Below are 21,480 nucleotides of genomic sequence, written 5' to 3' on the forward strand. Positions count from 1 at the left end.
AGCCAACTGATTGTAGTTTCTATTTTCATCTATTCTTGAACCAAATTGAGAAGATTTTACCTGTGACTGGTTGTAGCTTTTGTTCACCCTTAAGATGGATTGCCCTTGATAGTTTCTGTTTGTAATTCATTCCTGCTTTACCTGTTGATCTTCATTGTTGTTTTGCTCATTTCTTCTTGCTGCATCAAGATAACTTTTTGAGGTGGATGCTTGAGAAGTTTCTCCATTATAGCCCAGACCTGTCTTGTTTAGAGGAGACCGCTGCACATTGATAATCTCATCCAAAGTTTCAGATCCTTTGACAAACTTGAGATTAATAGCTTTTGTTTTCTCAATCTCTTTTCTAAGACCAACAATTTCACCTTCTAATTTTTCAAGATGTTTTTCCTTTTCATCAATTTGAAATTGTAGAGTATCAATGATCATGTTCTTTTATTCTATACATCTCTTGAGTCTAGTAATTTCATCATAAAGGTTATCCACATCTACAGCATCCATATAATCATCATCTTCAAATGCCATTAACAACTTATATTCATTACCTTGTTCATCTTCATCACTGTTTGATAGACCATCACTATCTTCATGAGTGTAGTAGCTTTTCTTATTTGCGTTATGTTTCTTGTTCCATCTAGCAGGTTCCTTTCCTTTATCCTTATAAGGAAATTTTGCAGCATAATGACCTACTCTTCCACAAGCAAAGCATTTAAAAGGTAACTTACCTCTGAACCTTCCAGAACCCCTTTGAAGATTTCTGACAAAATTTGATTCTTCTTCCTCTTCTTATGGGATGTGGCTTGCTTCATAATAATCTCCTTTGCCTGATGCCTTGAAAGCAGCTTCTCTTCTGTCTGATGGACCTCCCTTTCTCATTTCATAAGCAGTTAGAATTCCATGTAGCTGAGACATAGTAAGAATTCGTAGATTTTCCTTTTCTTCTATTGCAGATACTTTAGATTCAAACTTGGGGCACAATGATCTTAGAACCTTTTCAACCACAATAGCCTCTTTTATTTCTTCACCCAAATTTTTCATACAATTAACAACCTCATCTACCCGAAGAAAATAGTTAGCCACATTTTCATCATTATACATTTTGAGAGTCTCATACTGAATTCTGAGAGTTTGAAGTTTAGCACACTTTACCTGTTCATCTCCTTCATAGCTTGTGACAATTTTGTCCCATATCTCTTTTGCGAATTTATAGTGCATTACCTTCATGAATTCTGATTGAGATATACATCCTAATAGAGTACTGACTGCTTTCGCATTTGTTTCATACTTCTTTTTCTCGGCTGCATCTGTAGGAGTAGCTGAAGGAAAAGCGTAGCCTGTCTCTACGATGTCCCAAACTTCTGTACCAAGAGATTGAAGATAGGCAGTAACTCTTACCTTCCAATAATTGAAGTTTGTCCCGTCAAAAACCGGTGGCCTGATTGATGCTTCTCTCTCGTAGTTTCTCATGATGAACGATCTACCTTCAAGCGATCAAGCTTCTCTGAAGGACCTGCTCTGATACCAATTGTTGGAAATAATACTGAGAGGGGGGGTGAATCAGTATTATATAATTCTTTTAATAAATCTTCTTTATTTGTTCTTTGAATTATTTTTGCATGTCAGTACCATAAAATAATGAGCATGAACAAAAGAAAACTGATAGTCACACCAAAGAACACAAGATGTAAGGTGGAAACCCAATGTGGGTGAAAACCACCTGCTGCAATATGTCTCTATCTTCTTTCAAATTAGAAACTCCTTTTACAATGGTTTTGTACTGGTGCAGTCCTTTACCAGTACGCAGGTTGCAACCTGCAGAGAGCTACAACTCTCTCTCATTTTCCAGTCTCTCCTGGAAGGGAGCTACAACCCCCTACTTCTTTTCATAAAGCATCAAATGATCATCAAGAATATAACAGTTACAGACCACTACAGTTATCAGATCAGCAATAACAGAACTAACCCAGAACACCTTATCAACAGAGAAATTCAATCAACAGAACATCTTAAGACAGAGGCGCAGTTTTCCCTTCTGTGGCCTGCGTCGCGACGCAATTCACCTTCTGCTTTCCTGCGTACACCCGCAGGTATCCTTCTGCCGCACTGCGTGCCCACGCACTGCGTGCCCATGCACTGTTCCTTGAACTGCACGACGTCCTGTTGCTGCAGGGACGCACCCAGAAACACTATCGCGCCGTGTACTTTGCTGCAGGGACGCACCCATAAATGTTATCGCGCCGCGTCCTTTTGCTCCAGGGATGCACCTGAACCTTAGTCGCTTTGCGTCCCCACGCAGATCTCCTGTTACTGCACTGCGTCCTGGACGCACCTGAACCCTTCTGCGCCTGCGTCCCGGCGCACCTGAACCCTTCTGCGCCTGCGTACCGATGCACCTGAACCCTTACTGCACCTGCGTACCTCCGGGCATAGATGATTTCAAGACTTCAGAAGTAACCCAGACAGTCAGCTCTACAGATCTGAACATGCGCCGAAGGGATCTTGGTCCATTAGTAGATTCGCCTTATTTAGATCTAGACCAGATCTAGCCCACATAAGATATTCAACCCAAAAACATGCTCAAGCCAAATGATCTCCTTTGCTTTATATAGGAAAGCTCTTCCTTAAAACATGGATCAATACCACGAGCCGACACCATAATAACCCAATACCGTCGGCTAAATACCAAGAGTAAAACATAAGAAACCCCATGTGTGCTTTTCTCTGCCTTGAGATGTGTGCACTGGGGGGACGCACCTCCTGAACGGCTGCCCTACATATCTGGACGCAGTCCCTGCATGGTGTACCTGTGGGTACGCACCTTCTGAACTGATTTCCTGCGTCCTTCTTAATTTTCAACAAATTGAGATCTTTGCCACGGGAGTTGCCATCAAGTACAACATCTGTAACATATAGCCATACCAGAAACATAATGCCAACACTTATTCTCAATCCCATGAAGGAGAGCTCTGTTGTTGAGATCATCTGGAAATAAGAAGACAAAGTTATTGACCCAAGTGTTCTCATTGTTAGAAAATTATGTATTACGGAGCAATGGAACACATAAAATATTGCAGAAATATAAACACAGAAAACACACAAAACAAGAGAGACACAGATATACGTGGTTCACCCAGTTTGGGCTACGTCCACCCCAAACAGCCAGTGCTTCCTTTCTATTATCCAGCAAAATGAAGAGACACAACCCACAAAAAATCCGCTATAATATCCTCTGTTTTCTCTCATAGTCTCACCTCTCTGTTTCTCGCTCATAGAATACACATCTATTTCACAACCTCAAATACAATATCCTCATACAAAGAGAGGGGTTTCCTTCTAGGGCAAAAAACCCTAAACTAAACATAACTTCTACCGTCAGATCATCTGCCTAATAAACAACCCAGATTGACTAGAAATTACTATACTTTTACAAGGCAATTTTACATTTGTTTTTAGCTTCGGGGGCGCTGCCCCCGAGCCCCCCCGCACCCCCGCGGGGGGGGACAAGTCCCCCCCACACCCCCCACGTGGAGGGGTGTACAAGACTTCCTGGGGTATACATCCGGCTAAAACAAAGACCTTTGAACAATCATGCTCCACACACAACACTAATTTCATTAGAACAAAGCCTTCACGAGGAGGTAATCCAGTGCTTTTATGAAAACAAGATGAGATCTTTGTTCATGTAACTGAAAAATATTCTTTGGATAACTCAGTGGTAAATGATAGGAGTGTTAGTTTTGAGTTTCAAGAACTGTCTGAAGTTTTCCCTCATATGACTGATGAGTGCGATAAGAAACATGACAATTTGATTTCCATGTCATATGAAGATGATCAACAATGTTCTCAAATTTCAGAAAATCAGGGAATTGAGGATTGTCATTCAGGTTTTTCATGTTTTGAATTATTATTTCAAGAAGACAATAATCGTTTGAGCAAAAGAAAACAAAAGGTACTATCTCCTCTATCTGAAGATGAGATAGATCAACTCCTGAAAGGTCATGTTATAGCCCAGGATAATGCAGGTTTGCAGTGTGCACATGGTCAGGAAGGTGTTGGTGAAACATCTTCAACTTTTGAAAATGATGACAGTCTTGAAATTAGATTTATAGATCAGAGAACAGATAATGTTTTCCTTCATGAAGATGATAGGACTGTGATGTTTGATAATATTGAAGAATTATTTTCTGTTTAGGAAAGTCTTAGACTATGAAATTAAGGAGTATGAGCTTGACAGAGACAGTATGCCAGAAATCCAGTCAGAATTTCTCATGGTCAAGGAATTTACAACCAACACTTAGATAGCAGAAGCTTATACTTCTCTATACCTTCCTAGCAATCAACAACCAACTTTTCTTTCAGATCATAATGAAGGGAGTACTTGTGTTTTTGCTACTGGGCTAGTGCTTTAGAATTTTCAAGATCCCTTCGGCATTCTTTTGCAAGCATTGGAGAAGATAAATGTTGTTTGGTTTGTTAGCATAAGCCTTGGTTTCGGTTGTTATTGTGAGTTGCCTACATGTACATTGTTCTACCTGCTCGGAGAAAGTGAGAGAAAAATTTCAGTAAGTAGCCATCTGCTGGTTTGGTTACATTGGAAGGCCCACTTCACATGATTGTACATATTTCATCAGTAGGCAGGTGGTTGTCATCATGATTTGAAGCCCTAAAATATCGATGGTCTGCTACCATTAAAAAGCTTTATAAGTACTTGTTTCAGTTAAGTAAGTCTTGAGTCATTTTTTATTTTAGCCACTTTTAAGTCAGTTTCAAGTCAGTTTGTGTCTTTGAGTCATCAGTATTCAGTCATGTAATTTCATCTTGAGTTTTTGACTCCATGCCCAATGGATAAGGCTATTAGGTCTACGGTGTTCTTGGCACCTCCAAGGAGCTACCATCCCCATTGGAGCCAATGTTATTTTTAGTCTTTGAAGCCTTCCACCAGCGATCAAACATGCTCTTACAAAGTGGTCTTAGGGTGCCAAAGTCAAATTTTGTCATTTCAGCAAGTCTTCAAGTAAAATTTGGTCACTAGGTATTAGTTCTAGGATTTGTTTTCACTCCTTCCAAAACTTTTCAAGTGTCGGTCCATGTCACCATTCAGCTGAGTGTACCATCATTCAAAGAGTTGTCATCATCATTTCAGGTTCCAATGGGTCATTTTACACCTTGTTCGTGCTTTAGTTGTACTTGGGTAAGGCTCATTTCCCTCTCCTAGGGTTTTGAAGGTAATTTCTCTTGGATGGTCAAATAATCAACAAAACTTGTATCTTGATGCTCATACACCTTCCCCTATCCTTAATGTACCTTCTTAAGCACTTCCCATCATTGATATCCTTCAAATTCATCATTTTCCCACAAACCCTAGCTTCTTGCTACAATTTGACAATTTTCTAGGCTAGGCCTCTGTTTTTCCCTTTTGGACCACGTCCACTCACTCAATATTTAAAATTCCACTTTCCCTTCCTTCCTAACATCCCTCCATATTTTCCAAAATCTTCTCAAGAATTTAGCAGCCCCTTATCCCCTTCATTTCCCTTCATTTCTACAAATCACCTATTCAAATGATGTTTCTGAGAAATAGAAGATGAATTTGACAAAAGTGAGAGAGGTTTTTGTCCATAATAGGCCAAGGAAGAAAAAAGTCCTTCACTTTTTACACAGGTGTCATGGTTTTAGAGAAATGTCAAAAATACAGTTGCCTCAGGAGGGTTGCTGCACCTTTGGAGTGATCTTGTTAAAATCAGGATTTATCCTATTCTGGGTGGCCAAATGACTTTCTTGATGAGCCAAATGATAGATAGACACAAAGGTATTTCCAATGAGCTATCATGAGCTCAATGTGGAGTTGGGGAAGACCTTCCAAAGTTGACTGCAACAACACTCTGCATTTAGGAAGCCTCATTTTTCACATTTTGACCAGTCTTGGGAGATTTGACTTTTGACAGGGAAAATGAACTCCAAATTGAAAAATTCAAGATTTTATGGAAAGTAGACTCGACAAGATTTCCAATGAGCTATCCTGAACTTAATGTTGACACTAGGAAGGCCTACAAAACTCGGTCTGAAAGCAGCGCTGCGCATAGAAATTTTCAACACAGGAAATCGCAGTAGGTGCGCGCTGCGCTTTTGACTGGGGCACTTTTTGGAAGAATGGCTTGCATATTTGGATTCAACATGAAAAAATAAGCAAAATCGGTAAGTTTCATCAAGTTTTGACCATATATTGGTCACCTAAAGGCTAAAAAACCATCAAAAAATGACCTCTCTGCCACTTTTTTGACACACAGGAAGCAGTCTTGGGAGAATCCATTTTTTAGGGGGAAATTGACATCCAAATCCAGAAATTCAAGTTGTTCCAAGAAGTAGACTTGACAATATTTCCAACAAGCTATCCTGTACCCAATTTGGACACCAGGAAGGTCCCCAAAATTGGCTTGGAAAAAGCACTGCACATTGGATCAGGGGCACCGCACATTGGATGAAAATTGCCAGTTTGGCTCCAAAATCAAAATTTCGCCTAGATTTTTTGCTTTGAATTTTGGGCTCTTTTTAAGTAAATATATGAATGCAATTGATGCTATGGTTTGTAAATATAATTACAAAATGACTCTTGGGGGTAAATTCATCATTTTGAAGTTGTTGGGGGTGGAATGAATCCGTTTCCATGGTTTTAGAGGCAAGTTGTTCCACTACCTATATTCCTGTTCTTAGTTTAGATATGGCTGAAAACACTTCTATTCTCATAGATTCGACCCCTGATGGCTAGAATAGTTGGTTTTATGCCTATATTATGTACTTTCTTAATCATTTGAAAATGTTGGACTCTTGTGGATGCTTTGAGCTACATTGTACATCTCTATAGCAGTTTGGCAAGGAAATATACGACGATTTGTAGCTATTTTTGTGGGATTCTTGTGGTAATGTGTTTTTTCATTGTTTTTCCTTCAGTCATTTAGTTTTTCTGATGTGTTATATGTGCCAAAATATCTTTCATTCTTCTTAACTAAATGAAATCAAGATAGATTGGTAGAATACATTGGTAACAATGCTCTGCCTTGGGAATACATTTAGTTTTTTATGTTTTCCACTGTCTGAAGAGGACTCATGATCATTTCATGCCCTCCTTAACCCCTCACCAGTCTTAGACCTACCATCTCACTCAATTCTAAGTGCTAAAACACCTACCTACCTCACCCCACAGAACACCCTGCAATTCTGATTTGATTTCCCGGACCCAAAGCTGCCTGCTCCATTTGATCCAGCAACCAACTCATCAAAATCAACCAAAACCCTATGGCTACTATACCTAGCCTAAAATCCATATTAATTTTAGTCATCTCAACTAAGATTGACAAAGAGAGAGCCCTCTCTTGACTTGTTAGGGCTAGGTACCAGGTTAATCTTGGTTTGTGGTTATCCTAGGATTGCCTCCCTTCAGCCTGACGTCAATCTAGGCTCTAACAGGTTCTTTAAAAATCCCATTATAGTTAGAAACAATTTCATATAATTCATTTTTATGAGTGGGATCACAACCTTGGAAAGCTTCATATGTCTCTACATCTTTTTCTCTCACAACCATGGGCATGCACTCTTTGCTGGAATTGATCAATCTCGTCATCAGATATGCACTTACAATATTGACAGTGATTTTGGCATGATGAGCTTTAACAATGTATTCCACCTCATCATTCGTGAGATGATACTTGTATTCATGGAGAAAGAAATATGATTTCATGTCATACCAATATGGACTCCCCAATACGATGCCACAAATATCTAAGAGTACAACATCAAGATCAACCTCATATACTAGTTCAGATGCAATCACAAATCTAGCTCTACATTACTTGGTTACATGTAATTTGGCTTTATCACACACCCAACGAAGAGGGTAGGGTTTCAAATGTGGCTTGGTTTATAACCCTAACTTCTTAACCATGGATTCTAAAATCGAATTTTCTTGTGAGCACAGATCAAACAAGGTTTCCACTTTAGTATGTTTCATTATGACTCTAATGTGGAATAATTTAGTCCTCTTTCTTTCATTAACAAGAGAATCATTTGAAGAACTTGTACTTGAATGCAATTTAGAATTTTCATTAGCAAGAAGAGAAAGAGTACCTTGTATGCCCAATGATGTGATCTATGTCTCGTCACTAGAATCAGATCCAAGGTCCTTCTGGACAGTTTCCACCGTCTTCTGCTTGTTCTTCCCACCAAATCTCTTTGGTTTCAAATCAGGATGCAACTTCCAACAATGTTCATCATGGCATTCCTTCTTGCAATGTGTGTAAGATGTCTTTGCTCCTTCCTCCTTCTTAGTTGTAGCTGCCTTCTTTTCCTTTCCCTTGCCTTTTCCTCTGAACTTGCCATTATGAGGTTTGAAATATGATTTCTTTGGTTTCTCTTCTTTATCATTATTTCCTCTGCTTTCAATGTGAATGGCCTTCGCACTGGCCACATCAATAGTAGTAGAGGCTCAAATAACAACAAAGAATACCCGATGTAACTATGTAAAGTACCAATATACTTTGTTACAGTTTCAAGTGAATCAAGTGAAATGACCAAATTTAAGGCTTGTTTTATAAACTCCTACTTGAAGATTTGTATATTTTGACCCTTTCCTTGTCTCAAATATTGCCATTCCATTAAAGCCTTTTGCTGATAACCCGAAGGATAAAATTTTTATTTTAATGCAGAAACAAACTTGGACCAAGAAGAAAGGAGATTACCCAAGTTTTTGCATTGTTTATGAAAATTTCTCTCCCACCAAACGAGAGTGGTGCCACTCAATCGAAGAGATGCTAATTGCATCTTAGTCTCATCTTCCTTGATCTACTGATTATGACAATAAACCTCGACTTGTCTAATCCAATTGTTTAGTTCTCTGCATTACATTCTCCATTATATGTAGGCAAATCAAAATTTACATCTAGCTTAAAAAATGGATTCTTACATGTATTCCTATGATGATTTTTAGAGTGATGAGAAGAAGAATAGGAAAAGCGATCACCAGAGGATGGAAAGGGTAGTTTAGGATACTCTCCTCTTCCACCTTCATGATTTACCGATGCATGGCCCTCTGGTTCTTTCTTCTTAGGCTTGATTGTCTTCTCATATTTTGCAAACAACTTGTCAACTTTCTTTTCCATGGTGAATAAGATATTGTGATAATTTTTCTCTTCGTCCATTTGAGCTTTCCTCATTCGCCATGTTCTATCTTCATGGTGCATGCTCCCTTCAAGGTCAAAGGATTTGAGTTTTTCTTCTCCTCTTTGGATCTTGTTCCTGGTTAGCATTCACTCATGCAACTCACACCAAGAAGACCTACTCTTATACCAAACTTGATCCAGATATTTTAATTCAAGGATGCATATAGAATTGCATATAAAAAAGAGCATGTAACCAAGTAATTTAAACACATGAAAAATAAGTGGAAATCATAAAGAAACCATGAGATCAAAGGCAAAAAATGATTTGATTACAAAGTTAACCTAGTATGGACTACATCTCTGGGCCCTTCTCAATGTGGGGAGGTCTCTTTTATTAAATGGAAGCAAAAAATGAATTACAATAAAATTTACATAAATGATCCTAACACCTCCATATTTTGTCATGGACAAAAAATTCAAAGCTCAAATGTAGAAACGAACATCACAATTGGATTCGTGGGCCCGTGAAATCATGTCAAAAGACTATAAAATTGACCATATTCTGAGCAGGACTTTTGGAGATCCAAGGAATCTTTATATTCTTCCAAGATTCCTTCAGAATCTTTTTTGTGCCCACCTAGGCATGGTTCTGACCTGGGCGCTCTTGGTTCTACCTACGAAATTCTCTGCTACTCCTCGGTCCTACCATGCCCCCTAGTTGAATGGAAAATTGAGGTTTAAGTATAAGTCCACGGGCGGAGTTAACAACGGATGAGTCATTGGCTCGTTGGTGGCAGAGGAAGTTAGGATAGGGATGGGTCGGGTTCAAAACCCACTGCACCCATATATGGTTCTTTGTTTTAATGGCATAACCTATTTGAATAATTAAAATTTTATATAGTGCGACAATTTCGATATAGTTTGAATTTGGAGCCGCTAGTTGATAGGCTGACCCACCTAGGTCGGGTGGGTTCGACCCCCACCAACTCCTCCATACATGTGGAACCGTTGTATTAAAGGGTTGGGTAGGTCCACCAGTGGGTGACCCCCCCACATATATATATATATATATATATATATATATATATATATATATATATATATATATATATATATATATATATATATATATATATCTATATATATATGTGCAATTTTGTTGGGGGGTGGTAGCCTGCCACCCAAGTTTTTTATTTTTATTTTTATGACCATATTAGTTAAAATTTCGGTGGCATCTTTTAAGGGTCATTGGGAAAATTAAAGAGGTGACAAATTTGCCCATTCCAACTGTCAGATTCCATGTGCTATCCCTTTGAAAAAATTTTGTCTAGTCAGTGACTACCACTTGGCCTAGTTTGAACAGAACTTTGACTGACTATATCTTGAGCATGCAAACTCGGATTTGAATGTCATTCACACTCTTGGAATTAGGAAGAGTAAGTGTATGAGATGTTACATATGTTAGGATATACATTGTATGATTTAAATGGTCTATATACCAACTTATACAACATTAGATACACTATTGTGGGGTGCATATAATTTGACACAAAAGGCATGCATTGGGGAAGTTTTGGCTTGAGGTGAGGTGATAATATCCCATGGAATATTCACAAAATCAAGGGGATATACTCAACTTTCCAATTCCTCTAATTCATTTTCATTATGTTGGAATACTAATTCCATCAATTAAATTTTCTCTTGGGATTACTCAAGAGGAATTTTAGGATGGGTACAGGTCATTTGTGTTGGCTTGGTATCTTCAGTGAATTTTGTGGGCTTAATGAAGGTGGACATATTGGGAGTATCACATATTCTAACTAGAAACCTTGAAGGGAAATGGATGAAATACTATGAGATTCAATACACAATGTATAGAGTGTAGATTGAGCTTGTAGGATTGATCATGTTTTGCAATACTTATCCTGATATTTCTTATGTACATTCTTCAGTGTTGGCTTAAGGGGGCCTAACTGAGGTTCAAAGTTGTTCATGCCAACCAAAAAAACACTAACTGTCGACCCTTTCAGCAACAACCTAATAATGCAGGCTACAGTCTCACCCGAAGCAGTATTGGGGGATGCTAGAACCATGTTTCTGCATCCAAAGACGGTGTGATAAGTGGTCTTAATCTCTTATATCTCAAACCTGCCTTCACACAAATCGGTATCCTGCTAGGGCTTTCTACTACAACTCTAAGGAAATGGATTCTAGACCTTTGCGAAGGTCTGTGATCAACCTTTATAGATCCTAAGGAAGTAGTCTATCCACTTTCATGCACTATTTAATAATCCTAGGCTTTCCTTCATGTAGATCTATTCAATTTGTCAGAAATCATAACAGAATTAACCTTTTTCTTCGCAAAAATATATAATCACTTAGTTCATGCATAAATATTATAGATTCAATGGATTCATGCAGTATTTACACATTATTTCATTAAAAACATATCATTGAGTGACAAAACATAACATAAACGTAATTCACAATAATACTCAGATGCATGATATTTCTCCAAAATCAATCTTTATTCAGTTCCAGCATTCAATTTACAGAGTTCTTCGCCTTGCACACTCAGTTGCAGGGGTTTTCACACTTAATTGTAGACTTGCCAAGGCCTCCTACGCACTCAATTGAAGGAGCCTTCCCCTTTCACCTAAGTACAGGAAGTAGAGCCTTCTTGCCTTAGCACTTGCACAAAACAATCATTAGCTTGACTGGTCTATTCTTGGTTTCCTTCTCTAGATTTGCTATGACTCAACTATATAAAACTTTTTCAATATAATACCATGGTCTGCAACTAATGGGTGAGTCTAAAAACCGACCTATATACTTACCCAAACAAGGGGTTAAAGCCCCTTTTGCTCCTATCTAGCTGTGTGCCCCGCATCCACATTTCATGAAGACTTTACATTCTTTACAAAAATTTTACAAAATTGGGTTAAATTAACCCCAAAACTGACCATAGGGACCCTATCCCAATAGCCCCCAACACAAATATGGTGACTTTCCCTCGAGTCACTTGGCCGACGCCTCGATCTTGCTACAGAGGCCACCTAGTTCACCCTGTAAAGTTGTTATGTTAGTAGCACTCTGCACCGTGACCTGCTGGACTTCCTCGACCAACTTTTTTGTCGTCCAACCTTCCACTGTTAGGTGCATTGTCCTCTATGTCTGCTGCAGTACCTTTAACTTTTCTTGAAGCGATAGAGTAAGATGGCATGCTTCCTCTATCCATGGTTGTAATCTAGCCTTTAGAAGGGACTATTTCCTCTGTAGTTCTTCCGTCTATGATCAGGATGGGCTCCCCTAGCCATAGGCCCCCATCCGGAATGATCATCTGTTGATTTTCCATGTGCAACCGAATAGGAGACCACTGCAATGCAAGTCTCCCCATCCTTTCCCATGTCTGCTTAGGTAGGACATTCACATCAAGCCCAATATCCAATATTTCTTGGTCATTTCATATTCACCTATCTACATAGTCAGCCTCATCTCATGCCCCATTCACTTCTTATGCTTACCAATTTTCCTCACAGTACACTGTTCAACAAGAGTCTTTTATTTATTTGCGCGCTTATCGATTAACTCTTGAAACCCCTCTACTACTTTCTGATTGCACAGTGATCTAGGAGGATCTCAAGACACTAAGGGGATGGATAAGGCTTGAAATTCAGAATGGTAGAAAGGAGAATTTGGTGGCATTAGTTGATAGGGCTCGTCTTCTTGATCGCGATGGCACGAACGGTTCGTCAATCTAAGCTCGTATGCAAAAGATAGAGCTCTTCAAAGATTGGTATGGCAGGGGAAAAATGGGGCCCACAGTGTGCCACATGGCATCCCAATCAGCATGTGGGACCCACATGGTAGCCTTCAAGTCTTGACACTTGGCATCACTCGAGTGGCTTCCTAAACCTGCACAAGAAAACATGGGATATTTTGGTTATAACTAAAATTTTTATATAGTTATCCAAATTAACTATATAAATAACAATATATAACCAAATCTAAAATATAACCAAAATATATATACATATCCCAAACAAAACAAACCATATAATATATGGTTATATCGTATACCATATATTATTAAACAAACTTCCCAACCGTTATGGTATATGGTTAAAACAAAAACTATAATATGTATCTCCAACCATTTGATAACACAAAATGTATATGGTGGAGTATGGTACAGGGGAAACCATATAAAGTTAAACCAAAGGGTCAACGATGGGTACGTTGGGGCTTGATTAGGTGGCCACGTAGGTGGTCCCGCCACCCAAAGCCACCCACCATACCAAATATATCACATGGATAGCCACCGACCAAAAAAGTTAATGCATTTCATATGGTGTTGGTTGGAAAGGGATGGGTGCGGGTCCCGTGAAGTACGGGCCCACCCCCCAACAATGATATAAAAATATATGGGTTATATGGTTGTATAAAGTATGCGGTTGGGGTAAATTTATATGTGTGTAAAAATAAACCATAACTTTTTATGGTATATCCGCCCATATTATTACTTAAACATAAGATTTTTGTTAGCATGGAGGAGGGAGAGCAGAGGTATAGTAGCCCAGGCACGGAAATCAAGACAAAGGTAGTGGAACCCTGAGCATTCAGAAAACACTGGTGGAACCATGCTTGGCTAAACTTTGGCAGGAGGGTGATTTTTGTCTAGACTCAGAATTAGGAAAATTTTATATCGTGTTTACACCTCTCGGCGACTGTAATCCAACGGTGGTGTCAGTTTCTACAACAGAGCTCTCCAATTTTCAGGCATTTTCAGCATGGAGGTGTAATGCTCCATTTTTGTAACTGATGAATGCAACTTCTTTTGATGCAATTTTTGATGAACGAAGGCCTCCCCATTGATCGAGCAGGGCTCGGAGACGTAGTCCAGGACGGACGAACTCCGTTATCAAGTTCTTTTCTTCTTGTATTCTTATGCTCTTCTTCTTATTTCTCTCATATGTGCACATTTAAAGTTTCTCTTTCGTTAAACTACAAACTGTGTATATAATTCTTTTAATGCATCTATAAACAAAAGATAACCTGGATCACTCAGTAAATTCATACAGGTCTTCAAAAAAGTAGCTAATACTGAAGGATCTACCTCTTGCATCACAATAGTCTCTGGCATTTTCTCCTGACTTCCTGAGGTACAGCCTCAGCGAAGTTCTTCTTTGCTTCCATGAAGGTTTCTTTAGCGCGTTTAAGATCAAGGTCTACTTCCTTTTCACTCTTCTTGAGAATGGTTCCCCATTAAGCTTCGGGAGCTGAATTGTGCCACCATCCGTGATCTCCTTAATAACATATGGCCCCAACTAGTGCATTTGAAATTTCCTTGGAAATTTTGTGAAATTATAGTCATATATCAACACTAAATCATCTATCTTGAAAGTGCACAGCTTAATATGCCGATTGTGCCATGCCTTCTGGTGTTCCTTTTGCACTTGCTGGTGAAATCCTGACAACAAAACCATTTGTTGGCTTAAGGGGACTTGACCCAAGTTCAGAGTTGTTCGCGCCAACCAACAAAACCCTAACTGCTGGCCCTTTCACAAACAACCCTCATAGTGCAGGCTATAGTCTCACTCGAAGTAGTATTGGGGGATGCTAGAACTAGGTTTTTACATCCAGAGATAGTGTGATAAGTGGTCTTAAGATCTTGTAGCCCAGATTTGCCTTTGGGCAGATTGATATCCTTCTAGGGCTCACTACTACAACTCTAAGGAAACGACTTCTAGACCTTCACGAAGGTCTGCAATCAGACTTTATAGATCCTAAGGAAGTTGTCTATCCACTTTTGTGCACTATTTAATAACCCTAGTTTTTCCTTCATGTAGATCTATTCAATTGTTAGAAATCATAATAGAATTAACCCTGGTCTTCGCAAAAATAGATAATCACTTAGTTCATGCATAAATATTATAGATTCAATGGATTCGCATCGTATTTAAAAATTATTTCATAGAAAACATAACATAAACAGAATTACCAATAATACTCAAATGCAATATATTTCTCCAAAATTAGTCTTTATTCAGTTCCAGTGTTCAATTTATAGACTTCTCAGCCCTGCGCACTCAGCTGCAGGGGTATGCGCACTCAACTGCGGACTTACCAAGGCCTCCTGTGCACTCAACTACAGGAGCCTTCCCCTTTCACCTAAGTATAGGAAGCAGAGCCTTCCTGCCTTAGCACTTTCCCAAAACAATCTTTATCTTGACTTGTCTATTCTTGGTTTCCTTCTCTAGACTCGCTATGACTCAACTATATATAACTTTTTCAATACAATACCATGGTCTACGGCCCATGGGTGAGTCTCAAATCAACCTATTTACTTATCCAAACAAGGGGCTAAAGCCCATTTGACTCCTATCTAGTTGTGCGCTTTGAATCCACATTTTGCAGAGAGTTTACATTCTTTACAAAACTTTTACAAAATCCTTCATCTTCTCAATCAACTCCTTTTCTCCACTTTTCCCTCCAAACTCCTTGGCAAGGTCCACCCCTTTGCAGGGCATCTTTATTATTCGATGAATGAGCATATCTTTAATTGGGATGGGTTCCCCAAGCCATAGGCACCCATCATGTACCAGTGTGAGCAGCTAGCGCACACCCCATATTGATGATTGATATGTGAAAATGTGACACACAAAGCATGTGCAGCAGCCAAACCTTCTCAACACATCTGACCCACTTCATCGGTTTCAACTGCATAACTCTAGTTTCCTCATATTAGATTTTATTCATATACTTTCTAGTAGACAAGTGTGGGAATTTCGCATGGTCCGTGAGATCCCAATATTCCATCTTTAGCACTAGAATGCACGCTAATAACATTCCTTCTAATTCAACCTGTTCAGACAATAGGGGCGTCGAAACCATGAATTTATCGGAATCAGGATATTTGGTGACTTTGGTTTTTCCTTTCCACAGAGGGATATACTCCAGGAGCTGTGTGATAGGCTCATCCTCCTCAGCATCTAACTCTTCCACACCTTGGAGTTCTTCTTCCTCCAGGTTAACCACTTTCTCCGGTTATTTATCTTTTTTCTCCTTCTGCCGCACTTATGGGTTCTTCCTCGGTGAATGTCTCATTGGCATCAGTTTCTTTTGTTTCTCTTTTGCAGTTGATTGCTTCGACCTATGAAACCTCAGCGCCGTAGGCACGCTGGGCATAGCTTCCCTACTTGTTATCTGAAGGCCTGCCATATCAGAGACGACAACTTCAAAACTCACAGTTTCTGTAGGATTTCTGTCAGTCATTTTGGCAAGAATTATCTTCTGTTTCCACTCTGGTAAGGTTGCAAATATTGGGCTTGACGCTAAATCCTCCAAGAATTAACGACTCATAAAATTCAAACAAAAAATCTCACATATAATTCTCAAACGGAAAAGTGTTCTTTTTCGGACCAATATGCTCAATTTATAGGAGGATTCAAATTCAAATCCGACCGTTCCCACCAATTTCTGATCATAAATGCGGATTTGGCGACAGATATTCAAATATTTTCACCATAAATGGTGCCTACCCACTCCTCTTAATGGAATGTTGGCCATCAAATAATCAATAGTAACTCCAACGGCTACTTTTTGACCCCTTTGCATGACACCGTCCTCCATGACACAAATTCAACTGTCGCAATCCTATCTTCTATTGTGCAACCTCCCTACCAAGTGCTTCTCTTCTTCAGGAAGCATAATTTATAGTCCCACAATATATTGCAAATTCCTGGATTACTAAGATTGTCCTGCTACCATATAGTAGTTTCAACCTAGTAATCCTGGGTTGGGATATGCGATAAAGCTTGGAGTGTGGGTCTCGGTTTAGGGCCTAGTGATCTGGTGTGGATTGGTGTAAAACTTGAGAGACTAGGAGATAGGGAAGTTCCTCATGGTGTAGGTGGAGAAATCCAGTGGCATCCATTCTTGTTTGGCCTAGTGATCAAGTGGAGATCATGGTAAACCTTGTTATTACATGTTCATTGTGTTGACCTAGTGATCTAGGATGGATTACAGTAAATCTTGGTTTTTATTGATGAGGGTGAGGTGGTTTAGCCTCAGGATGCCCTGGTTGGTTCTTTTGGTTTGAGTCCCACATTCATGCTTGGAATATGGCACGGGGTGTTGGAAATACTGAGAGGGGGGTGAATCAATATTTCTTAGCAATTATCAATTTTTAATCTTTTTTAGAGCAATAGTTAATCTTCAGTTATTATTATTGTTTTTCTTCAGGTGATCATAAACAATAATCAACAGTAAACAAAATTATACGACAATGAAAAAAGATAAAACAAAGGACACAAAAATTTTTAGGTGGAAAACCTCCTTTGAGTCAAAAACCACTGAATGCTTCTTTAATAATTGCCTTCTCCCTATTAAAAGAAAATTGATTACATCCATATTTCATCTACAACTGAGGGAGGCGTTAACCTCCTAATTCATAGGATACAGCTTGTAGGATGCTAATAGACCTTAATATCTTGTTGCAACCAGAAGGAAGCCCCAACACCCTGTATATTAGGCCACAACCTAATGAGTGCCCCGATACTCTATTTACTAGATTCTGTCGGAAATGATGCTTTGTTTCCCTATTAGTTTATCAGCCACAACTGAATGGATGCCACAACGCCCTGTGCAAGCCACTACTTTCCCTAGCACCACCCTACCACCCTGAAGTGTTCTCAAGCCACAACCTAAAGGTGACTCCAATCACCTGCCTTGTACCACCCTCCCACCTTGAAGAGTCGACAAAACGAAATTTCACAATTTTCAGACTGGATCCCTTGGTGCTTTGAATCAATATAGTAAAAATGTAAAGAATATGTTGTATATCTGTCAAATCCTGGTAGCCATTGATCACTAAACAATCAAACTGACCAGTCCACAATGTTGCACATCATCGTCACTGCTCAACTGCACATCACTGTCACTTCTCAACTGCACGTCACTATCACTGTACACATAGATCACTGTACATTTGACCACTACTTAACATCAATATCTCAAAACACTAGCTACCACTACACATCACGAATGAACAAGTGTCAAGGCTCATATGCAGACAATCATACTTCACTCTATTTCACTATTCCAAATTGCTCAAAATGCTGCAACCATTTGGAACTGCTATCAAATGATGGCACAAACCCATGTGCCTCAGGTCATCCCTATGACCTTCAAATATTTCTCTCAAGATTTGTTCTCGGAGAGCTACTAGCATACGTTTAAACACTGCTGCTCAATTGGTCAAACCATGTTATCCATATTTACGTCAATATGCTTGTACAACTGGATGATATTTTCTTCAAGTCCTGCTGCCCTAAAAGGTTACAATTGTGTCATTTGTACACTCTCTCTAGGTCATCACTGTCATATGTCTATGTTCCTTAATCCATGGGTCAAGTCAATAAGCCACGTCAAAGTTAAGGTGTCAATTCAATGTTAATGTCTTATCTAGATTTCAAATCAATAGTAATGCAATATTGTCATATTAGTGTCTTAGTCAAGTATAGTTAAAGTCAAGACACTTATCAACTAGATGTATAACGTATCAATGTGCCACTTGTTGTCTCATCACATATAGTCACATCACTTGTTGACACTATACCACTAGATGCCAATCCTAACAGGTTGTCAAGGAAACTGCTACAATAGTGAATGCCGAGATAATTTCAACTGTCATGTTATTAGTCAAATTCATCATTTGCTTAGCAGTTGTATTAAGGTAACTGTATACATTAGTTTTCACCTTAATACAAGGTCATTCCAATAGACTAAACAAAACCCTAACAAACTATATATAGTATATACATAAGTCACTCATTATACTTATGTTATATTTCAAGTGTCATATTATTGTTAGGATAGTTGCAAGAATTATTCAGAACTTGTCAAGTCAATCACTGTATTGTCATGATAATGTCTTGTATAGTTGTCAAATCTAAGAGCTGCTATTATATGTGCATATTTATGCTCAAAGAAGGTCAATGTCAATATGTCAATTTGTCATACACAGTTAATGTACATGTTTCCATAGTTAATACAATCAGGTTATTGTATTATTGTTACAATCCTTAATTCATCATAATGAATGACATAGTTCCACTACTAAATCATATAAACAATAGCACTACTTATTACTTTGTTGAGTACCTTCAATTCTCAAGAGGAGAAATCATTGCCAAGTAGGTCAAACCCTTAATCATTCAAAGTTATGAATACTACAAAGAGTTGCCCAACGAATTCCAAATGTAAACAAAAGTACCCAAGAATAGACTTTAGAACAAGCATAACGTAATTCACTGTCCTAGTCATACAAACCACACAAGAAATACGCTGTCATGACAAGAACCTATGTCCTAAAAATTGTTGCCTTAATAGGAACCTAACACACATGATACACTACCTCAATTCAAGCCATAATAGACTTAATATAATTTGATGCCCTAGAATTGAAGTTTATAACAGTTCTTCAAGCCTTAAACCAATTAAAGAAAGAAACAAAGCCAAATGAGTCTACGCCCAAAAGAAACCAAAAACCAAGAAGCAAATACAATACAAATACCCTTCTACATAGGTCTGAATGGCTTTAGGTCTGCTATAAATGAAATGATCCTGAGAGCCAAGAAAAAAGAAACCTTGATTTAGAGAAGGCTTGAAGCTTACCTCAAATTCGAATTGTATAGGTCCCGTTTTCTTCATCAAGGAGAGCGACCAACACTTAAAAGGAACCTCCAACCCAAACAAAAATCATAACCAAAAAACCAAATTAATTTGTTGTTTTGTTCCTCCTTTTGAACTTCTTTGTTGGTCTTCCCTAGAAATCCTTTGTTGTCTTATTTCAGTTAAGTGGAATTATTTCAGAGCAAACGTCATAAAATAGTTTGTTGAAATGATAATTTTGGAGGAGTATACATGGTCTTTTTATAGGCTTATGTGTGGGTATAATAGGGACTCCTATTAGCATTACAATTTCCTTTTAGAAGACCACAAAATCACTTTTATTTTGATGATATAAATTACGTATATGTTTAGAGTGACGTGTATTCATAAAGTTTATTGGCTTGGATATTTTTGAAGTCTTAGGGGCTTTGTTAGGTAGGCCTTTTTATGATATACCTTACATACATGTTTGGAGTGACACATGTTCATAAAGTTTATTGACTTCGATAGTTTTGAAGTCTTAGCTAGGGGCTTTGTTAGGTTGGAGTTTTTAGGATACTTTAAAAATAATTTACTTTTTAATAAATTAATTTAATTTAATATTTATTAATAAATTGTTTGCTTAAGCTCTAATGAATTTGTACGCTAACCCTCTTTGGTGTGTTTTGTAGGTGACACATGAGTGTATTAAGTCAATGATTGATTTATTGTCTTTGGTTTTTGAAGTTATGTAACTTATATGGGGTGATATTACAGTGACAAAAAATTCCATATGTTGACAACCATAGGAGGAGGTGTCATGTCACTACCCCTAGGGTTTTAACTAAAAGACTAGGAAAAAACTGGGCTCACTAACTATAATTGTGAATATCTCTCAGACCAAGAGACCTCTCGGGGCATACCACATATAAACAGAAACATATTTTCAAGGAGAATTTAATGGAATAGATATTTGACCCAAACTCAATGATTTCACCTATCAAAAACCCTCAAAACATTCAGGGCACATCTGCATTCCAGGGAACCCAAAACCTAGGAATTAGGTTTTTAACCATTCAACAATATAATTTCCATCTTGATGTAATCCCACAATTACTAAGAAGTGTTCATTAACCATTTTACATCAATGACGGGTGTTTTTGGTCAAATTCGCACCCAATCAACTCCATGGGTTGACATCAATGACAACACCATCCAACAATCTCCCCCTTTTTCATTGATGGAAACACATGTACTCTTCTTGCAAGTACAACTCCCCTACGTTCATGCTTCAACTCCTTCTCAGGTTTTTCTCTCCCCATTTGACATCAATGGCAAAAGGTTACTCCCTTTGAGATTTTTCTTACTTCATGTACTGGACTTGTTATCTACCTATGATCCCCGTGACAAGAAGCCTTCTTGTAATAATTTATCAATGAAAATCCATGTGGACTTGTGTTTTGTATGTGCTTCCCTTGAAGAGAAAACTTCCTTTGTGAGCCAATTATCCTTCAACTTTTCTTCTCCCCATGAACCTGTAATAAAATTGCCATCTTGTTCAAATTATCTGTCTGTCAATCATAGACTTGTGCCATAAACTGCTTCATAGACTCCTCTTCAAATTTCAAAGAGTTAAGGAGCTAAATCATTTAGAATAGCAAGTCATCCAATAGACCAT

This window comes from Pinus tabuliformis, chromosome 3_1 (genome assembly GCF_031772625.1).
Source record: "Pinus tabuliformis cultivar Carrire ecotype Pingquan chromosome 3_1, CPIR1, whole genome shotgun sequence".
In the NCBI taxonomy this organism is placed as follows: domain Eukaryota; kingdom Viridiplantae; phylum Streptophyta; class Pinopsida; order Pinales; family Pinaceae; genus Pinus; species Pinus tabuliformis.